General features: G+C 42.9%; 1 long non-coding RNA gene across 1 annotated transcript; it reads left to right on the forward strand.

Moving 5' to 3' along the window:
* Window positions 1-2,232: 2,232 nt before the first annotated feature.
* On the forward strand, window positions 2,233-7,433 carry LOC135450380 (uncharacterized). The gene is made up of 3 exons (XR_010441058.1): window positions 2,233-2,321; window positions 3,803-3,964; window positions 5,164-7,433. It is a non-coding gene; the product is annotated as an uncharacterized LOC135450380 (long non-coding RNA).
* Window positions 7,434-9,936: the final 2,503 nt, after the last annotated feature.

A 9,936-nucleotide genomic window follows, 5' to 3' on the forward strand; every position in this document is an offset into this window, starting at 1 on the left:
AAATCTTTCATGGAAAACATCTGGGCTATTCACTGCACATATGTGTAAAGTCAAATACTTATTTTTTCTGTTCTTGCCACTTTTTTTTCTCCTTATTTTCAGCTAAGGTGGAGTTCTTCCAGAAAAAGAACATTCATTTCTTAATGCTGAAGGCATTTTAAAAAGATGCATAGGGCAAGTAAAGTTCCAGTAAGTGGCATGTAAACATTTAGGGATGATGGCTAAACTGTGCTATTGATTCTTATTTATTTTATTTATCAAAATATGTCTTGCTTTCTGGAGCAAAATGAAAGCATATTTTGGGCACTACTACAGGGTAGCTCTGCAAAAATAACATTTAGTGTGCAACAAGTAGAGCTGTTGTACTTCTCTTTTTCAATTACAGGTACTTTCTGTGGCCGCTCAATCTTAGACTTCCAGTCTTCCCATAATTTCTTAATTTATTAAACAAAAATTGCAATAATCCAACAGTTTCAGAATCAGCTTTATCCCTAATCCCAGACTGAGCCTGAGACACCTGGCCAGGGACCAGCGGATAAGCTCATGCAGAGACCAGTCTTTGGGCAGCACAGCCTCTCCTTTGGTGGCCTCCATCTCCAACCCAGGGCCAGGCTTTGTCTGCCTCCCAACCCCATCCCTAACCCTCATGGGATGAGAGCAATAAAAGCCCAGTGGGACCACAGCTGTCTCAGAAGGTGGCACGGTGGAAGCCAGGATGGGGAAATCTGCACCTTCCTGTCCATGTCTTTTGTTTCACAGTTGAATGACCACCCCTTTCCCTAGGAGGAGGAGAAGAGCTGTCCATCTGTCAATTTGTCACCAGTCAGATCTAGTTCCAGAATGTGTTTTATTTTCTTTGCTCCCACTGTCTTGCTCCTCTTGTTCACAGAAAAGTTCTTTAGACTAGTCCAAGCTTTTGTGTTCTATTCAGTTGGGCTTTATTTCTGCCCTTTGCATTGTGTTGGATTTTTGTAGCCACAGTGGAGGCTGAGCTGGCCCTCAGTTCTGGGCTCTCTGAGGAGCACAGACTCCCATGCTGAGCAGAGCTGGCTCCTTGCCACCTGCTCCTGTGATAGAGGATGGGTGTCAGAACAAAGCTGGCGGCATGAATTGGCATGATGAGGTGAGAAAGTAGGGTGCACTGTGCTCCAGCTGATGCTTGCCAATGTAATTGCCCTTCAGGCAATAATTCTTGCCAGTGTGATGGCCTCCAGGGACCTTCTGCATGCCAGCCAGAGCCACTTCTGCTTCCCCATCCCTCAGCCACTCTGACTGTTAACCTCATATTAATTTAAGACTGAAGCGCTGCCTTCACATTAGTATTTCATAATAACAAATTTAAGGAAATTAATTCTTCTTTCAAAATGCTTAAAGTGGGTGGTAAAGAAAACAGTGAGACTTGGAAGGATGGTCTTGGGAGAAAAATCTTTTGTACTGTGCATATACCACGAGGAAGGTGTACTCATCTGGTGCTTGCAGCCTGCTTGGCACTTGCTACAGTAAATTAGTTGGTCTTAAACCAGCAGAAGCAGCTCCCAAAGCCTCTTTCCCAGTGCAGCACTAAAAACGGCTAGGAATGACAGATTCAATTGTACAACAATGAAAGCAGGAGCTACTGAAAAATTAAGGGTGAAAATAACAACGGGACAAGACCTGAAAAGAGCTAATTCAGTTCCCTCAGTTGACTACAATGAAAAAAATCATTAGTCTTAGATTAGACAGTCAGGTCTTCACAGTAAAAGTCAGTTCTAGCAGGTGAGAGCAGCTAGCAACCTTATGGAATTTTAGACTCTCCTGTCTCCAGGGCTTCATGTTTCACAAATGTGTGCATCCCAGAACACTGCCAGGACCTCATCCACTCCCTCCAAAGAGCTGGGGCTTTAATAACAAGGAATAGCTTGTCAAATTTCTCTCAAATACCTTTTTCATTTGATTCTCATTTTGTAGGTACACAGTTTGTGGTAATTGGGAGTGGGGCTGTGGCTGAGCCTCATCCCCAATGAGCTACACCTGTGCAGGACAGGTGAGCAGCATTGAAGGTAATGAGCCAGGGAGTGCCCAGGGGCACTGACCAACCACCACAGGGAGCAGAGGGCACACAGGTGCAATGCATGAGCCATGAGGGGCACACAGGTGCAATGCATTAATATGAGGGTATGAAAGGTTGTGCTGAAGAATGTGAAAGAGCAGATGCTTGAAGCCTTCTGGAGTGTTATAGTGTTATTCTGTATGGGCAGATGCTTGAAGCCTTCTGAAATTGTGTGGTGATACTCTGTGTGTTGTGGCCATCTCAACTGCAGTATATGCTGGGACATCATTTTGTGAGTGCTTTTATATTACTGTGTGGCAAATGTTCCTTAGCTCTGAATGACTGCCATTATACAAAAAGCTGAGTTGGGTTGTGAAATGCTCATCTTTTCTTTGTAACTCCTCCTCTAACTTGAAATTTGATGGCTCCCAAAGTTTAGCCAGACTTAACAGTAGGTAGAAAGTCCAATACCCTAAGAAATTCCAATACCTAAGTGGGCAAGAAGGTTTCTCATGTAGTAGCAATTGTCTGATCAGTGGGGCAGATGGGCCATGCAGTGCCTAGATATAGTGTCATAAGGTCTCCCACAGTACTGCCCTGTGCCCAACGTCTGACCTGAATCCTGGCCTGGTTGCAAAAACTCAGTCATTTTTAACCAGCTTTTCAAGCACTGCTGCTGTCAAAATTGCGAAATGCTTAAAAGGCCCACAGCCAGGCAGTGCTGGTTCCTCCCAATGCAGTCTGTGACTGTAGCAGTACTTTTGTAGGATTTCCAGCACGTTTGCAGACAGTACAACACATTCAAACATAAATCTCATCAATTTGCATCAAACATCCTCCTTTGCAGTTTATGGCTATGTAAATGTCTTTAATAAAAACCCTACCACAGGAAATGTCTTAAGACAACTGCTATTTCACAGCTTCACTACAGGTTCCTAATGTAAGTTAATAAGGCAAACACAATACCTGACGTTTGCAATGGTAATTGCACAGCCTCACTGTGAATGATGGCTAAATCCGATTGTGCATGACTTCCTTTGCGCAGTGTCTGAATTATAGCGTAGGTTGAAGCCTGAAAAATCAATGGCTGCTATAATCACTCAATTAAAGCCTTTGAAAATCATTAGCAATTTGGTAAATTTAAAATACTTCACCACACGTCATTTTTAAACAGAGAGTGCCAGACCAGCACCACTCCATTTGTTACACTGGGGAACTGCTGCCGGAGGGGTAAACAGGAACAGTGTTAGGCACTATGGCTGAGTAGGCAAGTGTATCACTGGAGCTGAAAATTGAGAGTGACACAAGTCACCTCTGTGAGCTTTACCTGATTTACCATGTTTCGCTGAGGTTACCCTTCAAGTGGCCAAATACATGTCAAAATCTTGGAAAAGCTGCTGGCCTACAGAGCAGTAGTCCCCCTACAAATGCCACAGGTTTGGATGAACTCTTGAGCTCGAGCAGCAGAATGGGCTGCAAAGGAGGAAAGGAAGCAGCACCATCACAGTCCTTTGTTACTGAGAGAAAACCAGTGGACAGCAAGGCCTGGTTTTAGTGTGGGACATATGAATGAATATGGCCTATAAAAAAGTGAAAATAACTTACTGATGCCAGGAGTCTAATATTTAATTTCCTAAACAAAATAGAAACTGAACATGATATTTTAGTCCATCTAGACTAAATCTATCCATCTGCAAAGATTTAACTTTGAAAGATAGCTAATAGACATAGAAAATATATCTTCTTAACTTGTGAATTTATTTTCTTTTACAGCCTGCTCTTTGGAAGCAGGGGCATCTAAGTGCAGCAGCACCACTATTCTAAATATATGGTCCGTTTGTCTGAGGAGAAAGAGACACTCCGAGAGAATGAGAGAGTTGACAGGCACCGGCCAGCGCACCAGCGCCTCGTGTTCCCTAGAGCTGTTGGATTTATGTAAGTGCTATTTAACTTTGTGGAGCTAAGCCGCTTAATGAACTTGAGAGAGATGGAGTATGGGGCTGGGAGATCTACTTCACTTGATCTATTGCAGCTTCAAATTTTTAACAATTTTGGGGTAAAATACATTTTAAAGCGAATTGCCTGTCCTTAGAGTGCAACGTGTGGTGGCTGTCGAGCAGAACGGGCAGCAATCGCTCCCGCAGGCATCCATCCCCACGGGGCAGGGGAAGCCGCGGGGTCTCGCCCTCCTGCACCCAGGGTGCCGGTGCGGGCTCGCAGCCTCTCCCACTGCTCTGCCGGGCGAGGGGAGCCCGGCGCGCAGCTCCCGCACAGGCCGGGCCTGCGGGGCTCGCGGCACCGTCCCGGGAGCGCACCCGCGGCCAAAGGCCCCGGCGCAGGCGGCCGTAGCTGGTGCGGCAGCGCCACCTCGCGGCGCCCGACCCGCCCCTACAACTGCGTCTGGGAAGGGCGACTCGAGGGAAAACTTCTCGCGGGGTTTGACTGTTTCCCTGGCTCGGTCTTCACATTTTTTTCCCCCCACATGGAAAGGTAGGAAATTAGCTGGACTAAACAAGGCCACCACTGGACTTGTTTTGTCCTAACTTTAGTTTTTATTTATGGTCGGATCCAGACACTAATGTTTTTCATTTAAGAGAAGTAATTCAGGTTATTTTTACAGTAATCAATGAATGAAGCTTCATTGATACTTTAATGTTTTTAGTTCTTCATCAAATCCATACTGATGAAAAAAAGTGCTATTTGAAAACAGCAACATGTAATAGTGAATAGAATAAAAATGTCACTTTTCTGTGGTAACTGATCATTTCAGTGAAAGGCAGTACATTTGCTTTCCAGTTAACAGGGAAACCTAGGAAGGAGCAGAATAGCATAGGGTGTATTAATATTTCTCCTCAGACTACAATTTTAAAGTTGTCTGTCACTTTAAGTCCACTGCCTATAAATTAGGAACGGTAAGTACTGGTAACCTTTATTTAGCATGTGGTCAACAGTCTCAGCTTGGTGCAAATTTTCACAAAAGTACACACATTTAAAATGCTGGAATACATAAACACAACCCTTGACTTCTGCACTGGCACAAAGCTGCCTTCCTGAGTGTAAGAAATGCCATCACACTCTGCTGTACTTCAGCAGTAGCTTAATTCCCTTCCCATTTATCACTTCTACATTTGCAGCCCCACTACTGCTCCCTGGCATTGTGAACGCATGTTAGGCTTCAGATTTCCTACCCAACTGTATCCTTCAGATATAGATCCAATGGCTGTGTTCAGAGGAATGGTCTCCCACAAGATTTGTGATTCACCCTGTCTACCTATATGATATCCAGAAAACTAATCTCCAGGATGACAGCTCATTCAGCACTCTGGAAATTTACCCACGCTGAGCTCCTCTTTAAATAATGACCTGACATTTGTTCTGTAGAGGGAGACAAAGCCCAGACTGATGAAAACGGTTGGCAGCTGCTTTCATTTGTGCCATTCAGAAGCCAGATGATAATTTGTCCTCAGGGACCCATCACTTCTTGGCAGTCAGTCCTGTCCACTGCACTTTGCTATTACTTTTGCTGTTACCTACTACCCCTGGTGCATGCAGCGCACACAGAGTCAATATTCAAAGCAGACTAAGCTAAAATTTACTGCCAAGAGTCATGAAGGATTTCATGTTTCTGAGAAGTGGGAGATAAGATCACGTATTAATTTGGTGTTGATAAATATAAAGCAGTAGATATTGGGAAAGACATTTGTCAGATCTACATAAAAGGTTAAATTAGCTATTGCTCAGAAAAGAGATCCCAGCCTCTCTGAACAGTTTAATGAAGGCATCAACTAAGCAATAAAGGTCAAAGAGGCAAAACATTTTTTACGTGTAGGCAAACAGATCAAACCGGAAAACATTGTTCCAGATGAACTTTGAGTTCATATTTTGCATGCAGTGTGGAGCGCTCATTCCTTTAAATTAGCTAAAGCAGAATTACAAAATGTACAGACAAGGGTGACCAGCATCTTCTATATAAGCCAAGATTAAATAAATGAGGACTTTCCAGGCTGGAGAAAAAGGTTACTAGGAGCTGACAATAATGATGACACATAAAATCATCAGTGGGATCCAGGAGAACAGACTTGGAAACACCATATAAATAGATAAGGCCATCCACACTCAGCTGTGGAAGAGCAATAGCAAGGAGAAGACTCTATGCATTTATATTCATACATGTGGTCCCACTACATCTTAGATCCCTTTAGATGCAGAGCCTGTGGTCCCCATGAAGTGAGAAGATATATATATATGAGATATATATTTTTTTTTTCATGCTGTGCCTCTTCTATCTATTCCTGACAGTTTTTATTTTTAAGGATCCCCAAATTGTTGCTAGTATGTTGGATGCCATCTATTCTACCCAGCAACAGGGGAAGTCATAGCTGCCCTCCAGAGACATGCATGCAGAGAGATGGGGAGAGACAAGCTGAAGCAGGCTTCCCTTTAAAAGGATTAAAAAAGGAAAAGCCCTGGTGTGCTGCAAATGTTCCAGCCACTATTTTCCAAGTACATGATCTGCTCTCTCATCTAAGCTGAACACTTGAATGTGTCCAACTCACTGCAAGGTCAGGCAGCAGTACAGGCAGCTGTGCCCTGCTCCTCCCTTTGGAACCAGTGCTCTATTACATAATCCCTCCTGTTGCCCTGGAACCTGTCTGCAGCCACCTTGAGTCGGTGGTTAGTGAAGGAAAGGGAGTGGAGTTCAGCCTTGGAAGTTACTGTGCAACACAAATGCCAGAGGTGCCACCAAGGAGAAGCTGTGCATAAAGCAGTGCCAAGTTCTCCAATGCATCTGTTTCCCTGGCTATAGCACAGGCTGCCAAAATACAATGCTGCTTTATGGCTGAATCAAATTGCACTTCAGTCACACTACTGTCCCTGTCCTCTGCAACTGCTTTAGTCCAGAATTCCTGCACAAGCCTTCCTCCTTTCACATAAATGTACATTGATAATTTTTGCTGAAGAAAATGCAGGCAAGGTGGAATTCACTCTTCGGCCTGGAGTCAGGAGTCCTTCCTTTGGTGCCTCTACCCACACAGACAAAACCTCAGAGGCAGGCCATGAGCTCTTTGTAGAAACTGCTGTGGTCTGCAGCTTTCTTCCCTCCAGCACTGAGGGCACTCAGGCAAGGCCCTGGGAAAGGCATGCAGCCAGGGCTGCCCTGTGGCTCAGAACTGCACCCAGCCACTGCAAAGCTCTTCTTCAGCACTGCAGCTTTCCTGTCATGGTGCAGGCAGGTGAGAACACCCGTGAGAGGCCACAAATCTGGTTCTCACACATGAAGGTGAAGAAAGGAAGAAGCTTGGTCTCGCTTTCAGCAATACCAATGACCAAAAATAAGCTGGTACAGAACAGGAACTGGTGTACCACAAAGCCTGAAAGAGTTTCCCTTTCCCCCAAAGGATAGGGAGGGAGCAGAGCATGAACCAGATCTGGTGCAGTTGATTTCCTTACAAGGCTGCACAAGCCTGGCCCTTGGCCTGGGCTGCTCTGTGGTCTTGCTTTCTACGACTCTGTCCCCTTCCAGGCTATAGACTCGGAACAATCACTAGTCAGCATTGATCAGTGAGACTGTCTCCACATCAGGCACACCACACATCGCTGAGACACCAAGAACATGTTACTGCAGGAACAACAAGGCTGATATTTATTAGCCTCTCCATTATGCACAGTATTTTTACTTTTTAAACACTTACATTTACCCATCCCTTCTTATTTGCTCTGAATGTAGCCACCAGCTCAGCTGAAGAGGGGTTTGCCCCTCTCAGTTCCTCAGGTGTGTCAGAGGCTGGGACTGCTGGTTTCCACACCAGATCATCATGGAACCCAGTTTGGGCAGCTTCCCAGCCAGATGCATGCATTCCCCATTCAAATCCCAAAGACAACAGAAAAAGAAAAGCCCATCCAAAATGGAGAAGAGGGCATGTGCAGTATCTTCAGCTTTACACAAAAATGTAATTTCAGTTCACTGTTTCTCAAATACAGAGCCCAGTGATTGGTGATAATTTTCTGTTCTAGCTTCTTAAAAATGTAAAAGAGGATCAGTGCCATTCTTTGGTAGCATACAGTATTCAACCCAGCACAGCCAGGAAGGAAATAGTTTGAAACAACAGATGCTGTTCACAACCAGTGCTTTGGATCTCTTTCCAGCAGGGGTTTCTTCCCTCCCCATGAAAACAGACACACATTCTCATTTAACAACTAATTGATTTATTTAACAATACAAATTTCTTTCTACTGCATGGTTTAGCAGAGAGAACTTGAGAAACAAAATTAGCTTCTTTTCTTTTTCTTTTAAAGTTTAAATGTTTACACAAAAACAACCTTTACTTCAGTAAATATAAAATTTACACACAAAAAAAAATCTACATTAAAAAAGAACAGAATCATGACAAACCAACAGGAAAAAAAAAAAGAGGATGGGAATTCAGTGTAAAGGATCCAATCGCAAGGAAGGCAAGATGGGGCAACACTAACAAGGCATCCCATTTGTACACCTAGGTATCTGAAGCTGGAGGTACGATACAAACCCAAAATACATTAAAATTATAATTAAAACCTGTATTTTTATAGCAGAATATTTTATGATATAAATATCTGTAAATTCTGTAGGCAACACAGTTAGTGCAAGAACTCCATAGTTTGCTCTCCACTGGAAGGTCACTGGAGGGGTGTAGGAGCACCCTGTGGCCCACGAGTGCACTAATGGTCAGCAGGGAGCAGACTTTAGATGTGCAGCCTGGATGTGATAGCCCCTTGTTTCTTTGCCAATCTGTGCTATTTCTCACACATCCAATGACATGACAAGAAATTCTGGTCACCTTCAGCAGTGATTTCCAGCACTTCATCTCCTGGCATTAGTCTGTTACCTGACTTAGGCATATTCACCTGCCAGATCCTGTTTCTCATTCCCTTTTGCACTTTTAAACCTGAACTCTAAAGCTATCTTGTAGCTACCAAGAGAGATTGGCTTCTAGGTTGAAATATTTGGGATACACAGTTCTTCAAGCCACCTTCAGGCATCTGTAGAAATATTTAAAGTAGGGTGAACAATTCATGGTCAAAGGTTATGTGATACAAAAACAGGGACCTGTATAGTAATGGTTAATTTTAGATCTAAATCTTCAGTATTTTTTGTATTGATTTAATATTGAAACTTAACATTCAGCTTTCATATATTAAATGAGCAGAGCATCTTATGGATGGAAGTGCTACATTATATTCAAAAACACCAGGTAGTAAGGGAGACTGTAAAATTTCAAATTAAGTGTAATTTTAAAATCATTTAAAGGAATCAAGTGTATTTTTTTTATAATTGATACTGTGACTGGCAAACTATAAAAGCTTAAATTATAAAACTATTAGTGACTCTACCTTTTAAACTGTATGTACTATAAAGCTGTATTTTTGTACTTACAGATGTTACAAAATTTCCAAGGCAGGAAGTGAAGGGGGGAAAAGGTAGTCTAAAACACTTTCACAGATTTCATTTTTACTAAGAAAGGTTATTTCCTCCACAAAGGTTTTATGTCATATAAATCTGATTAAATTCATTGTACTCCTCTCTTTTCTGGGTAGATGATACAGTGTTCAATCATGCTTTGGAAGACCTTTTTCAATGGATAACTCAGTTCTCTAGGTCAGCAAGTCCAACTTGCTTTACTCAGAAAAAAAAAGCACCAGACTATCTCTAACTTGGCCATCCTCCTGCAAGAAACCTTTGTAGCAAGACTGAGGCAGCCTGTTCTGAGAGCAGGACTGGCCCTGAAGCAACCAGCTACATTAACTTCTGGAGTAAGCGTATGAAATGTGATAATTTCAACTTGAGAAAGAGCTGAAAAGTATTAAATTTCATAAAATTTTAGAAATTTCACTTGTTCTGTTAAAAACAAAACAGGGAAAACTTAATC

Source organism: Zonotrichia leucophrys, chromosome 7 (assembly GCF_028769735.1).
Source record: "Zonotrichia leucophrys gambelii isolate GWCS_2022_RI chromosome 7, RI_Zleu_2.0, whole genome shotgun sequence".
Classification (NCBI taxonomy): Eukaryota; Metazoa; Chordata; class Aves; order Passeriformes; family Passerellidae; genus Zonotrichia; species Zonotrichia leucophrys.